This window comes from Lithobates pipiens, unplaced genomic scaffold (assembly GCF_037356315.1).
Source record: "Lithobates pipiens isolate NorthernLeopardFrog02 unplaced genomic scaffold, aLitPip1_a1.2 Scaffold_22, whole genome shotgun sequence".
NCBI classification, from domain to species: domain Eukaryota; kingdom Metazoa; phylum Chordata; class Amphibia; order Anura; family Ranidae; genus Lithobates; species Lithobates pipiens.
In genome coordinates this window covers 248,104,253-248,120,004 of record NW_027507784.1, presented here as the reverse complement: position 1 = coordinate 248,120,004, position 15,752 = coordinate 248,104,253, and positions in this window count along the sequence as shown.

The window sequence follows — 15,752 nt, the reverse complement described above, 5'->3', positions numbered from 1 at the left end:
CCAAAAAGTGTTTCAGTTGAATGTAAGGCCAGAAGGGGAAGGCTTTCGTGCTAGATATTGCTGCTAAGTCTTGTTGTCGTGCAAACTTACCCCTATGGAAGAAGTGCTTTGCAAGCATCTCTTCATGTGGCCATTCCTGTGCTAGGTAGGATTTGTCTAGCCCGGGTGGAAAATCAGGGTTGCCTCTTAAAGGAGTGATCGGGCATTCCGTGTTTGAAAGTGCATGTGTTTTACTCTTAAATTCATGGAGAGTCACCCCGATAAGCGGGTGCAAGAGAAGGGGAGGACTAGTTGGTAATTTGGAAAACCAAGGGAGGGAGCAAAGATCCTGGTCCACTATTCGTCTTTCAAGACTGACCCAGTCTTTGAAGCGTTCATGAATCCTCCAGTCTACAACTCTAGTCATCTGTACTGCCCAATAGTACCATAGCATGTCCAGAAGGCCGATCCCTCCCTTGGATTTGGGCAGGACCAATTTCGTCCAACTAATGCGCGCCGGTTTTGACCCCCAAAGAAAATTTCTGCACATTCTCTTGTACGTTGCAAAAAACATTGGCGGTAAGCTTATTGGTATAGTTTGCATTTTGTATAATACTCGGGGGAGAACTGTCATTTTCAGAGCAGAAGCCCATCCAAACCAGGATAGAGTCGGGGTATCCCACTTTTTCAGATCTTGTTGCAAGTGCTTTAGCTCTGAGACAAAAAAAATTTTTAATAGAGAGTGTCCGGCTTTCTCGGGAGTTGAATACCCAAATAAGTGATGGCATCTGTTTGCCATTTAAAGGGAAAGTTTGACTGGCACAGTTTTACTACTTTATCTGGTAGGGAAATATTTAGAGCAAACGATTTCGAGTAATTTATTTTCAGGTTTGAAATAGAATTAAATTGTTTGAGTATTGGCAGGAGGTTTGGTATGGACGTCAGTGGCGATGACAGGAAAAGCAAGATGCCGTCCGCGAAAGCCGCAACCTTGTACTCCTTATCACGGACTTCTATCCCCTGTATGTCTGGGTTGGCTCTAATGCAGCGTAAGAGGGGTTCTAGGGTGAGAATGTAGAGTAGAGGTGAGAGAGGGCAACCTTGTCTTGTGCCATTATGGATGAGGAAGGCGCTTGATAGGCAGCCGTTGACCTTAACTCTGGCTCTCGGGGGTTACATAGAGTGCTTTGATGAAGGCACGCATACCGCTCCCTAATCCAAGAGCAAGCAGGACTGCCTCCATGTAGTCCCAGGCCACTCTATCGAATGCCTTCTCCGCATCCATTGCTACGAAGAACCCCTCTTGGTGTGTGGAGGTCAGCCAATGATGCAAATTTAGGGCTTTAATGGTATTTTCCCTAGCCTCTCTACCCCTAACAAAGCCCACTTGGTCTTTCCCTATCCAAGCGGGCACATAGTTTGCTAAACGTGTTGCTAAAAATTTTGAGAAGAGTTTGATATTGACATTCAGGAGTGATATTGGTCGATAACTTGTCACGTCAGTGGGGTCCTTATTGTCCTTGAGAATCACTGTGATATAAGCCTCTAGGAGGGTGTCCGAGGAGTGGGGAGCAGTGGACAGCATGTTAAAGGCTTTGAGGAAACGCGGAGCCAAAATCTCTGCATAGCTTTTATAGCATTGCGCTGTAAGGCCATCAGGACCTGGACTTTTGCCTGGTTTAGTAGATTTCAGGGCTGCTTCCCACTCCTCAGAAGACAGGGGCGCCTCCAGCACCGTACGAGCGGTGTCTGATAATGGTTGCGGACTAAAGTTGGACAGGAATTCCCGTATCAAGCTAGATCGCACTCACTCGCCAGGGCCGCCGGAGGTGTCGTTGAGATTATAAAGTTTGTTATAAAAAATTAGAAATTGTTGTGCAATGTCCTCATTTTTGGTGTGGGCCGTCCCTTGTTGGTCAGTTATATGGTGAACTGTTGAAGTGAGAGTGCGTTTTTGCATGCATCTGGCCAATAGCTTCCCGGGTTTGTTGCCCTGCTCGAAAATAATTTCTGAGATATAACGTGTCGTTTTCAAGCCCTTTTAAAGAGTTCTTCCACTAGCAACGAACGAGTATCTGCTAGCTCTTGAGCCATTTGTAGTGCCCTAGTGCGTTTATGTTGTGTCTCCAATCTAGTGATTTTTTCCGTGAGAGTATGTGTCACAGATCAGCTGCAGTGGGTCGGCTGGCATCTGTTGTCCACTGTCTGGCGTTCAGCTCTGTGCACTCTCCAGCTATGGGTGTCAACGCCCTTCACCTGTTGCCTAATATATGATTCCTTCCTGCCACTTCCTGTCCAGCCCTCATGTGCTTTTCTATTTAAATCCCTTTCAAACCTGCTACTGGTTGTTTGAGCAACGTTTGTTCCTGAGGCTCCCCTGTGTAACCTGCTTTACCTGACTTCTCATGATCTGATCTTCTGTGTACCGACCCGGCTTGCTCTGATTAGGTTGTCTGCAGCCCGCCCTGACCTTGGCTCACTACCAGGCTTTCCTTGCTTCATCCATCCATCCTTGTCTACAGTGTCTTCTGGTACTCCCCTAGCGAGCAGGGTGAACCCGGGGGTCATGACCTGGGGTCAGCATGCAGCTAAGTCCAAACCTTCGTGAGAGGGTCACTGGTGGAACACCGGCTGACTCTTAGATTTCATGCCCTGGGGGATCCCGTGTCACCTGCTCGCCTGAGGGTTCGCTGTAAGTAGTACCGTGACAGTTTGCTCAAGCCATGAGCGTCTCTGAGAATCGGCCATTGACCGAGGATTCCATGCAACATCTAGTTCAGAGACTTAACTCCCAGAAAGCTAATCAAGAGCAAATAATGCTGGTTCTTCAGGACCTGGCCTCTCGTCTGGATCGCCTGCAACTTCAGCTCCTCCCGTTCCTGCTCCCGCTTCAGTTGCTCCGGTCTTACCTGCTGCACCTGGCAATCCCTGCCTGCATCTGCCGTCACCACCTCGGTTCTCCGGTGATCCTAAGGCTTGTCGGGGCTTCATTAATCAGTGTTCCATCCACTTCAAACTTTCCAGCCACCATTTTCCTACTGATCGCACCAAAGTCGCATACATCATCTCTCTCCTCTCCGATGATGCTTTAGCTTGGGCCTCTCCACTCTGGGAATCACACGCTCCTATCACCTCTGACCTCCAGCTCTTTTTGGATGCATTTCGGAAAACTTTTGATGAGCCCAGCAGAGTGTCTTGGTCTACTGGGGCCCTCCTTCATCTTCGTCAGCAATAAATGACAGTCGGCCAATACGCAGTTCGATTCCGTATGCTGGCCGCTGAACTCAAATGGAATAATGAGGCTCTTACTGCTACCTTCTGGCAAGGCCTATCTGACCGTGTCAAGGATGAACTCGCTGGACGCGCCATTCCCACCACATTGGATGACTTAATCGCATTGAGCATTCAAATTGACATTCGCTTCCAGGAGCGGGCTCTGGAGAAATCCATACCCAGTCATCCCCCTGCTGGCCGTACAGCACAGGTAGTCCAAAGATCGGTGCAATCCTCTCCGTTTTCGACCTCTCACATGTTGGAAGAACCTATGCAGCTTGGGCGAACCCGCCTCACTCCCGAGGAGCATGGCCGAGGCATGGGACTGGGTTTGTGCCTTTATTGTGGTGATAAAAGACATCTTTTGAACTCCTGTCCACTCCGTCCGGGAAACTCCAGGGTCTAGCTCACTCAGAGGGAGGTGATCTAGACCGATCCGTTAATTTTCCTCGTTTCACCCTTCCTGTAGCTATCCGCTGGTCTCAGAATGCTTATCATCTGCATACGTGGATTCTGGTGCAGCCGGGAATTTCATTGAACAGTCTGTAGCTTGGGCATCGCCTTTGTTGCCTTGGCTATGCCTCTCTCCGTGACCGCAGTAGACGGCTCCTTCTTGCCTATGAGTCCAATCCGTTTTAAAACCTCTCCTATAGAGTCACACATTGGGGCTTTGCATAGAGAGGAGATCTCTTTCCTAATATTGCCTAAATCTTCCAGTCCCATCATCCTGGGCCTCCCATGGTTGCAGAAACACTCCCCACATCTTGACTGGAATTCTGGACAAGTATTGGCTTGGAGCCCTCCATGCCAACATCTGTGTATTTCCAGGGTGCTACCTCCTTCTTCCATTCCTCTTGCTGAGACCTCCACAACTCCCATGTTGCCTGCCCAATATCAATCCTTCCAAGATGTTTTCTGCAAAAAGGCTGCCGATCGCCTTCCTCCTCATAGAGACTTTGACTGCTCTATTGAGCTTTTACCTGGGACCGCTCCTCCCCGAGGCCGAGTCTACCCTCTATCTATCCTCGAGACACAAGCCATGTCTGAATACATTCGGGAAAACCTGCAAAAAGGTTTCATCAGGAAATCTAACCCGGAGCCGGGTTCTTCTTTGTAGCGAAAAAAGATGGTTCACTCCATCCATGCATTGACTACAGGGGTCTTAACGCCATCACCGTGAAGAACTACGATTCTTCCTTTAATTTCTGAACTCTTTGACAGACTGCGAGGTTCTCATATCTTTACTAAATTGGATCTTGGAGGGGCCTACAATTTAATAAGAATCCGGGAAGGAGACGAATGGATGACCGCCTTTAACACCAGGGATGGGCATTATGAGTATCTTGTGATGCCCTTCGGCTTATGCAATGCCCCAGCGGTCTTCCAAAATTTTGTTAACGAGATCTTTCGCAACCTTCTGTATGTCTGTGTTATTGTATATCTGGATGATATTCAAATTTTCTCGCCAGACTTACCTACCCATCGTCTTCATGTTAAAACTGTGCTACAGCGTCTATGGGACAATTGTCTATATGTAAAATTGGAGAAGTGTCTATTTGAACAAACACAAGTTCCATTCTTGGGCTATATAATCTCGTCACAAGGTCTCTTCATTGACCCAGCCAAACTTCGGGCCATCTCCAAGTGGCCTCAGCCCTCTGGTCTTAAAGCCACCCAACGCTTTTTGGGCTTCACCAATTACTACCGCCAATTCATTCGCAACTACTCCACCTTGGTGGCTCCTATTACATCGCTCACCCGCAAAGGTGAAAATGCTCGGCTCTGGTCCCCTGAAGTGATTGAAGCTTTCCGCAAACTCAAGGCAGCTTTCCTCTGTGCTCCTATTCTTCTACACCCAGACATTACTAAACCCTTTTCTTTGGAGGTAGATGCCTCTTCTTTAGGAGTCAGGGTTGTCCTACTCCTACTCTAACTCAAGCTCAGCAGGGCAAGTCTCAACCTTGCGGATTCTTTTCCAAGAAGTTTTCTGATGCTGAGAAAAACGATACCATTGGGGACCGTGAGCAACTCACCATTAAACTAGCTCTTCAAGAATGGCGACATCTTCTAGAGGGTTCTCCCCATTGTATTACCATCTATACTGATCATAAAAATCTGCAGTATTTACAATCCGCAAAACGCTTGAACCCACGACAAGCTCGCTGGGCCCTCTTTTTCGCCCGCTTCAATTTTAACATTACTTTCCATCCAGGTGCCAAGAACCTTCGAGCCGATGCCTTGTCCAGGTTGTTTGATGTCAATGATTCTGAGAATCACCTAGATCCTGGTCCCATCATTCCTTCGCATCGTATTCTAGCCACCACTCAGCTCCAGTCTATGCAGCCTCCTCCTGGTAAAACTTTTGTAGCCCCTGCACTTCGTCCCAAACTCCTTGCTTGGGCACATGACTCCAAGTTCTCTGGACATCCTGGCATTCCTCGTACTTGTGACCTTCTTCAGCGTCATTATTGGTGGCCCTCTCTTCGTAAGGATGTCAAGGAATACATTCAAGCTTGTTCGGTTTGTGTACTTTCCAAATCTTCCACATCCGCCCCTGCTGGGTTGCTTTTGCCCTTACCAGTGCCCGATGTACCTTGGCATTGTATTGCTATGGACTTTATCTCAGATCTGCCTCCCTCAACAGGTTCTACAGTCATCTGGGTAGTGGTGGATCGGTTCTCCAAAATGTGTCACTTGATTCCTCTCCCAGGCCTACCTTCTGCTCCCAGTCTTGCCACAACTTTCATAAAGGAGATCTTTCGTCTTCATGGGATGCCTTCCCATATTGTCTCTGACAGAGGAGTTCAATTTACTGCTCAGTTTTGGAGGGCCTTGGCCAGCTCTTTTGGAATTGAATTGGATTTTTCATCTGTCTTTCATCCCCAGTCCAATGGGCAAATGGAACGTGTCAATCAAAATGTAGAACGTTTTCTCTGTGCCTTCATTTCTGCTCACCAAGATGACTGGGTGGACCTTTTGCCCTGGGCAGAGTTTGCCTTAAACCATCACGCCAATGCCAGTTCTGGGAAATCTCCTTTCATCACAGTTTATGGGCAGCATCCATCTGTTCCCTTTCCTGTTCCCATTTCTCCTGTGGTACCAGCAGCAGCCGAGACCCAAAGGTCCTTCAACTCTATCTGGAAAGAAGTCTCTGGGAATCTTCATCTAGCTGCTTACAGGCATAAAAAGGCGGCAGATCATCATCGCCGTCCAGCTCCTAAGTTCCTGCCTGGCGATAGAGTTTGGCTCTCCACTAAGCACATCCGACTCCGGGTTCCCTCGATGAAATTTGCCCTTCGCTTCATTGGTCCATTTCCTATTCTCCACCAGATCAATCCAGTGGCTTTCAAGCTCCATTTACTCATCTCAGGATACCCAACACCTTCCATGTCTCCCTGCTCAGGCCACTGGTCCTCAAACGCTTCTCTCGCCCTTCTTCTCACCCTGCTCCTGTGGCTGATACCTCGGATCAGTATGAGATTAAAGTAATATTGGACTCCAAGTACTCCCGGGGGAAGTTATTCTATCTCATTGATTGGAAGGGCTATGGTCCAGAGGAGAGGTCTTGGGTCCCTGCCACTGATGTCTGTGCCCCACGTCTGGTGACCAGTTTCCATCAGAAATTTCCCTCCAAGCCAGGCCCCAGATGTGTAGGGAGGCCTCGTAAGAGTGGGGGGGGGGGGTACTGTCACAGATCAGCTGCGGAGCTGATCTGTTTCTCACCTTTACTGCAGTGGGTCGGCTGGCATCTGTTGTCCACTGTCTGGTGTTCAGCTCTGTGCACTCTCCAGCTATGGGTGTCGACGCCCTTCACCTGTTGCCTAATATATGATTCCTTCCTGCTACTTCCTGTCCAGCCCTCATGTGCTTTTCTATTTAAATCCCTTTCAAACCTGCTACTGGTTGCTTCTGCAACGTTTGTTCCTGAGGCTCCCCTGTGTAACCTGCTTTACCTGACTTCTCGTGATCTGATCTTCTGTGTACCGACCCGGCTTGTTCTGATTACGTTGTCTGCAGCACACCCTGACCTTGGCTCACTACCTGGCTTTCCTTGCTTCATCCATCCATCCTTGTCTACAGTGTCTTCTGGTACTCCCTTAGCGAGCAGGGTGAACCCGGGGGCCGTGACCTGGGGTCAGCACGCAGTCCAAACCTTCATGAGAGGGTCACTGGTGGAACACCGGCTGACTCTTAGATTCCACGCCCTGGGGGATCCCGTGTCACCTGCTCGCCTGAGGGTTCACTGTAAGTAGTACCGTGACAGTATGTATCAGCTTTTGATGATCCCTTTTCTTTCTGGCTGCTATAGCCAAAAGATGTCCTTGTATGACACACTTGTGTGCCTCCCATTGAACCATGGGAGTTACGTCAGGTGTGTCATTGTTAAGAAAATAGTCTTGAAGGGCCTGTTCGATGTGTGCTGCATCTCCCGGGTCTGCCAGAACGGAGGCATCGTAGGGTTATTGTAATCGCATGATGATCTGAGAGCACCATGTTCTCAATGGTAGCATCTGCCAGGTATGACAGATCAGCTTGGTATATGAAAATATAGTCCAGTCTCGAGTAGCGATTATGTGGCGTCGAAAAGAATGTGAAATCTTTTTCTCTGGGGTGGAGGGTGCGCCATGTATCGTGTAATGTTAGTGACGTGAACTGTAATTTCACTTGATGTAGGGCCGCATAGGGAAATGACGAGGTGCCAGTTGAGGTGTCTAGGATAGGGTCTAGGGCCATATTGAAATCCCCTCCTAGAATTAAGAGGCCCTCCTGAAATGTGGTCAGTTTGAAGAGAGTATTTTTTAGGAAAGGTACTCTACCCGAGTTCGGGCAGTATACATTAGCTAAGGTTACAGGTTTATCCTTCCACATACCCTTCAAAAAAATATATCTGCCCTCAGGATCTACCAATTGGTCAGTGAGGTGAAACACCAAAAATTTGGCTAATAAAATGGATAACCCCTTCGTTTCGGAGTCGGAGCATGATAGACTGCCGGGTAACGTTTACCCGTTAGTCGAGGGACGGAGCCTGTCTTAAAATGGGTCTCTTGTAGGAAAATAATTTGCGCTCTATGTCGGTGTGCTTCCGCCAAGACACTGCTGCATTTTTCTGGGACATTGAGACATTTTACATTTAAGGAGAGCACTTTAAGCGATACAGGAGCTGAGGATTGTACTGTAGAGGGCATGGTTAACCAAGGCGGGGTTGTTCAAGTTTAGTCAGATGTTGCAGATGGAGAGGGTATGACTGGGGGGGCAGAGGCAGCGCAAGACCAGAAGGTCTCGGTGGCAAGAAAGGGAAGAAGAAGAAAAAAGGAGGGGGGAGGGATCAAGGGCTGGGATATGGCCGAAGGGAAACAGGGGTGTGTACGCATACGTATGTACAGTAGGCGACCCCGGTACTCGCTAGAGATCCCTACTGATCCCCCGTGAGTGCTCCTACTGTGTAGGGGAAATTTAGATTACCAGAGGTGGGGCCAGTCCCGCTTGCCCACCTAATAAACTAGTTTTAGGGAAAAGGATGGAGAAATAAACTATTCCGGTAGTGTTTCAAAGAAGGAACCTGCCTCCTTGAGGTGGGGAAGAGACTCAACACCAAGGTTCGTCCAAGAGCCATCTCCACCCAGAGACCTCTGATTGTGATCGTAAACTGTGTGGGACACATCACCACTCAATGAGGCTGCATATAACGGACACATCTCTGAAAACTTACTCATGTCCATTTCCTGTGCTATCGGAGGTTCATCCTCCCTCCCTGCTACTCATCCCTGAGAAAATGAGAACAATTGTAACAACTGTAACAACAACCGTCGTCTTCAGATATAGGAATTGGTGCAATTCTATTAGCATCTTGACACTGTCACCCCTATATTTTGCTGCAAAAACTGAACCTATAATTTACAACATATATAACAGACATTAGGTAACTTGTGACCTCGGCATCTGTGGGACCTATTTCCCTACCGGATCCCGTGTTTTGGGTCCAGCCAGAAAATATCCCCCGACACCGTGTCCTCTAGGCAAGCATCCTTCCACTCCATTCAGATTACCCAGGACATCGGTTTTTACTCTTGTTCTGACTCCAAAGCCTAAATGATCAAATATAGCAAGTGATCTCCTGGGCAACCCATGAAGCAGTGACCTTTGGTTCTGGAGTTCGGGGTCCAGGAGGGCAATGATCAGCCGATCCCCATGTACCCCCGCCCCCTGGAGTTGCAAATAGTCATCCCCAGAGCATTGCCTATCTCTAACCTAACCAAGTGTGCAACATAACCCTGAGACAGGTACATTATGAAATCATAAAACTATAAGACGTAGTCCCACCCATCCTTTGTCCATGTGCCACAGCATCAATAGACGCGAACATCCCGCCTTGGGGTGGCTCCCAAGAGATATCTATGTTTCCATGCGGGCAGGAGAAGGTATCCGGAACTTGCCGGCCAAACAAAAAAAAAAAAAACTTCTAACTTAGCCAAATGGCATTAGTAAGTGATGAACCGGGAACAGTGCTTGTCCAATGTACAGGGCATGCTGATTGGCAGGTCTTACCAAGCGCACAGTGAGGCAGCACTGCTGAGTCTATGTTTTCCACTGTACCCTTGCACATTACTGACTAGTAAGCATTGTCAATCGTGAGTACGTTCTACCTTATGTCCAGGGTACCTGAGACTTCCTTTAAGCCAGGGAGTGTGCCCCTCCACTTGAACTGCTTAGGGCCTGTGACAAGGAAACCTCCAAGCACTTTCTAGTCCCATCCATTCCTGTTATAGTTCGACTTGTATCGGGGTCTGTAGGCAAGTCCCCCCTCCCTAGCCTGGGGGGCTATACTTGGGTTCCAGATCCAGTGAAAGGTTGGGATACTGAATCGGTGCTGGACGGCACAAACATAATTGACTCCTGCTGTCCCCAACAAAGAAAACAAAAAACAAATAAAAATAAAACGGTTGGGAACTTATAGATTGTAAAGCGGTGCTAGCGTGGACCTCCATGTCTAGGTATTGGTCACAACAAACAGGGTAATAACAGAGTTCTAAAAAAAGTATAAAATTTGTGGAAGGTGAAGCATTCTAAATGCTGCCAAACATCCCATCCATGAAAATTCATGGGATGCTAGTTTAGTGAAATTTTCTTGTAATGCATTACGAAGTGGAATATAATTATATTGGAACAGTGTTTTACATGAATTTGATAATTGAATACCCAAATATTTAATTGTACTTTCAATCCATGTATAAGGGAATTTTAATTTAAGATGTTTAGTAGTATTTTCATCTATCCCCAAGTTCAATATACAAGATTTATTCGCATAAAAGCCTGTAATAAGAAACTTTGCTGAACATATTTAGTGTTTCCTGAATTTCCGGTAAGGATATCACAGGATCAGTAATCATAAGAACAACATCATTTGTAAAAAGGTTGATTTTATGTTCTTGTTCAGCAATGGTAACTCCTAAAAAATTTTTGTTGGACCTAATACTCTCAGCTAGGGGTTCGATAACAAGGTTAAAAATTAGGGGGGATAAGGGGACATTCTTGTCATGTACCCTTTGTTATTGGGAATGGAGGTGATAAAGAATCCGTAGTATACACTTGAGCCGAGGGGACAGAGTACATGGCTAATATTGCTTTGTTTTGACCTGTTAAGCCAAATTTAGTCAGAAATGATGACAGGTATCCCCAATGAACTCTATCAAATGCTTTTTCAGCGCCAAGCGATAGAAACAGTGATGCCGATTTGGTGAGTTCTACATGGTGTATTATATTTATCATTCTTCTAGTAGCATTCGATGCTTGTCTTCCTTTGGTGAAACCCAATTGATCTCTATGGATAAGAGAGGGTAACAAACTATCTAGTCTTTGGCTATAAGTTTCGCATACAGTTTAACATCTAAATTGAGTAAGGAAATTGGTCTAAAATTTTTAGGTGAAGATGGTTCCTTATCTGGTTTTGGAAGAGTTACAACAAGAGCTTTCAGAATTTCATTGGGAAATTATGAAAAATAAGCTGCTAAATTAGAAATGTCACATAGTATAGGTGCTAGAGTACTTTGAATTTTTTTTAAATATTCCCCCCTAAAGCCATCTGGACCAGGTGATTTCAAGTTAGGAAGAATACGGATAGTTTATAGAATTTCAGGGATAGTAAAGGGAGAATTGAGAAATTCTAATTGTTGTGGGGAAATAGATGGAAGTTTGACACTCTCCAAAAAGGTGTCAATCTCCTCCTGAGAAGGTTGATGGGTATCACCATCGTTCTTAATGTTATATAAATCATTATAATATGAGATAAATGCTTAAGCTATTGAAGAAGGCTTAAGCAATTTTTCATTAGTGTGAGGATGGTAGAGGAATGGGATTTTAGTCTTAGATTGATAACCTTTAATGCATAATGCCATTGTTTTCCCCGCTTTGTTCCCTGTTGCATAAGTGGTAGCTCTGAATTTTTTATAGGATTTCTCATGTGTCTCTAGAAGTAGGGTTCTTAATTAATTACGTAACTGGAAAATTAGTGTTTTAATGAAAGGAGAAGGATCATTTTTATTGTGTTCCTCAGCTTTTGCTATCTCCTTAGTAAGTTCATCCATTCTCTTGGTTCTCTTTCTTTTAGCTTTAGAACCTAACCTTTCAAATGATATTGGGTCTGGGATCAAAAGTAACATTTCCGTGTTTGCAGATGACACCAAGCTATGCAGTGGAATAACGTCCTTACAGGATGTCTCAAATTTACAAGCCGACCTCAATGCTCTGTCTAATTGGGCGACTATGTGGCAGGTGAGGTTTAATGTTGAGAAATGTAAAGTTATGCACTTAGGGGCTAAGAATATATATGAATCATACATACTAGGGGGAGTACAACTGGGGGAATCCATAGTGGAGAAGGATCTGGGGGTTTTGGTAGATCATAAGCTCAATAATAGCATGCAATGCCAAGCTGCGGTTTCCAAAGCGAGCAAAGTCCTTTCCTGTATTAAGAGAGGTATGTACTCCAGAGAGAGAGATATAATTGTGCCCCTGTTCAAATCATTAGTAAGACCTCACCTGGAATATGCAGTTCAGTTTTGGGCACCAGTTCTCAAAAAGGATATCGGTGAACTGGAGAAAGTGCAGAGAAGGGCAACCAAACTCATAAGAGGCATGGAGGAACTCAGCTATGAGGAAAGATTAGAGGAACTGAATTTATTCACTCTTGATAAGAGGAGATTAAGGTGGGATATAATCAACATGTACAAATATATAAGGGGTCCATATAGGGAACTTGGTGTCGAGTTATTCACTTTACAGTCAACAAAGAGGACAAGGGGGCACTCTTTACATCTAGAGGAAAAGAGATTTAATCTCCAAATACGGAAAGGTTTCTTCACAGTAAGAGCTGTGAAAATGTGGAATAGACTCCCTGCAGAGGTAGTTATGGCCAGCTCAGTGGATTGCTTTAAGAAAGGCCTGGATTATTTTCTAAGTGTACATGATATAACTGGGTACTAACATTTATAGGTAAGGTTGATCCAGGGAAAATCCGATTGCCTCTCGGGGGATTAGGAAGGAATTTATTCCCCTGTTTTAGCAAATTGGATCATGCTCTGCTGGGGTTTTTTGCCTTCCTCTGGATCAACTGTGGGTATAGAATTGGGTATATGGGCTGGAATGATATTTATTATATATATATATTTTTTTTTTTGGTTGAACTGGATGGATTTGTGTCTTTTTTTCAACCTGACTAACTATGTAACTATGTAACTATGTAACTTAATTGCATAAACACGCCTCTCATAACAGCTTTATGAGCATTCCATAATATCATTGGGTCAGATATAGATGTCAAATTAATTGAAAATAAATGTTGTTGGAGTGTTGTGGAGTCATTTTCATTTTGGAGAATATAGTTATTAGCTCTCCATATATATGAATTTGGTTGGGATGATGTGGTTGTTCTAGACATGCTAATAGGAGCGTGATCCGACCACGTGGCTGTATGTATATGGGAGGATGAAATCTTGTCAAGCAGCCATTTATCTGTCAAGAATAAGTAAATTCTGGAGTAGGTATTGTGCCGTGGTGACAAATATGTGTAATCCCTTTCATTAGCATGTCCACACCCCCACACATCAAATAAGTCGTTCGAAGTTATGAACTTATCAAGGGGAGAAGCATAGCGTTTGGACTTAGCAGAAGAATCCATATCATTGTTTGGAATCAAATTGAAATCTCCACATATCAGGAGGTGTCCTTTTTGAACTTTCTTCGCCTCCTCTATAGTTTTTTTAATGAAATTCCTTTGCCTCATATTCGGAGCATAATTAGATACAAGGGTGTATTGAATATTGTTAATGGTACAAATAAAAAAAAATAGCGGCCTTCAGGGTCAGTGATACAATTATCTAATTGAAATGTAATAGTATCTCTAATAGCTATTAACACCCCTCTTTGTTTTTTGGAGAATTTTGTTTGAAAAATATGAGGAAAATGTTTATGTTGACATTTGGGAGATGCATCTTTAGCAAAATGTGTCTCTTGAACACATAATATGTCACAATTAAAGGATAAGGCAGACCTCCACATAGAGGTTCATTTCGCTGGGTGATTCAGTCCCCTTGCATTTAGGGACAATATTTTGAAATAAATATTAATATATATAAAAATTAGATGTTTCTATAAATCTATATATTCCTAAAAGAATTCTCTATTCTCTAGTTTCTATAACGCTTAAACTAAAGATCAGTTCACAGTTACTATAAAATCATGCACACAACAATGTAGATTTTTTTTTTTAAACCTATGAAAAAACGAGTTATTACTCTATTAGTAGTTATTTGGCAATATATATTGCAAGAGGGGAAAAAAATAATAATTTTCAATCCCTTTTTAAAAAAAAAAAGAGAGAGAATAAAAAAAAAATAAAAGAGTAAAGAAAAAAATATTTTACAAGGGTCAGCAGTAATCCACTTAAAGGAATGCTGACCAAGATAGGGGTGAAGTTCAAGTAGTAAGGTATTGAGCATTAAATCAGATCGTATATGTCAGTAATGCATATGAGTTAACAGGCAGGTGTAGTTCATTTGTATTCAATTCTATTTTGTTCACGTTTTTGTCCAAAGTGAAACAAATTTGTTTTTTCCTTCAAGGCAGGGGTGTTACGTGGAAGATCAACTACAATACCCCATGTTTGGAGTAATTGCATGCCATCTTCAATGGTAGATATAGCAAAATGTTTCCCGTTGTAAGTGATCAAGATAGTGGCTGGATGTCTCCATTTGTATGTGATCTTATGATTAGATAATGCCTTTGTTACAGTTTTGAGCTGTCTTCTCATTTGTAGTGTAAATTGCGAGAGATCGGCGAATAATTGTATATCTGAGTATGGTGGTGGGAGAGTAGTTAACTCCCTCGCTTTGGAGAGAATTTGCTCTTTAGCTTGATAGAAATGGATTTGCAGAATAACATCTCTGGGAATTGATTCTTCTAGATGTTTTGGTTTGGGAATTCTATGAATACGATCGATTGTAAGTTTAATCGGCGATAATTCTGGCAATAATGTAGAAAATAGTGTATTTGCATAGTTACGTAAGTCCATAGGTAGAATTGACTCTGGTATTCCTCTCATTTTAGTGTTGTTTCGACGTGAGCGGTCCTCGAGATCTGCCAATTTCATCTTGACCCACATGAAATCATCTTTTTGTTCTGTACATGCATCCACTAGCTCATTCACTGTTTCAGTGCATTCCTCCATTTTGTTTTCAACGTATTGCAGTCTACCATCCATATGTTTCATATCAAGAGAGAATTTATGAATCATGGAGGATAGATTAGATATAATAGATGATTGTAATGACACAAGCATTTCTTTCATTGTGGTATCTAGTACTGGCTGACCTGATGTTGGGAAAGCAGCTATAGATGTCTGTAATGAGGACATAGCATTATCACTATGCAGAGCTGTGTTCACAGTATCAGCTGCCTGACAGGATGAATCCAGATTCATCCGCGATTTTGCGGGTTCCTGGGATGTTGGGGATAGATGAGAGGAGCCATTAGAATATGAGGATGATAATTCCTCATCCATTTCAGGTGGATGGCTATCAGAAAGGTTTGTGTGAGTTTTATTATTTTTCCTCACAGCTCCAGCGGCGCCATCTTGGATTTTTGTCAGCTCACCGCTCTGTTAAAATGTAAATGATGACAGCTTTTTTGGTCCCCTTTCTTGTCCTCTTTTGCAAGACATTATTGCCCCTACTGTCCCAGGAGTACTGCAGAGTATTTAGGTATGTTTTTAGAGGAGAATACCTGTCTGTTTTTTGCTGTTAAACGGCCGGCTGTGGAGAGCTCTAGGCTTAAGCAGCCATCTTCTTCAGCGCGCAAGCCACTCCCCCCCAATAAGAACTTTTTGAGGAGTGCTATTTGTGAACATACCCTTTCTTACTACAGATCTATTTTACCCTTTACAATAAAAATAACTTGGGTATAGAAGTCCTATTTAAAAAAAATGAATAGCATGTTTTTAGATCTGT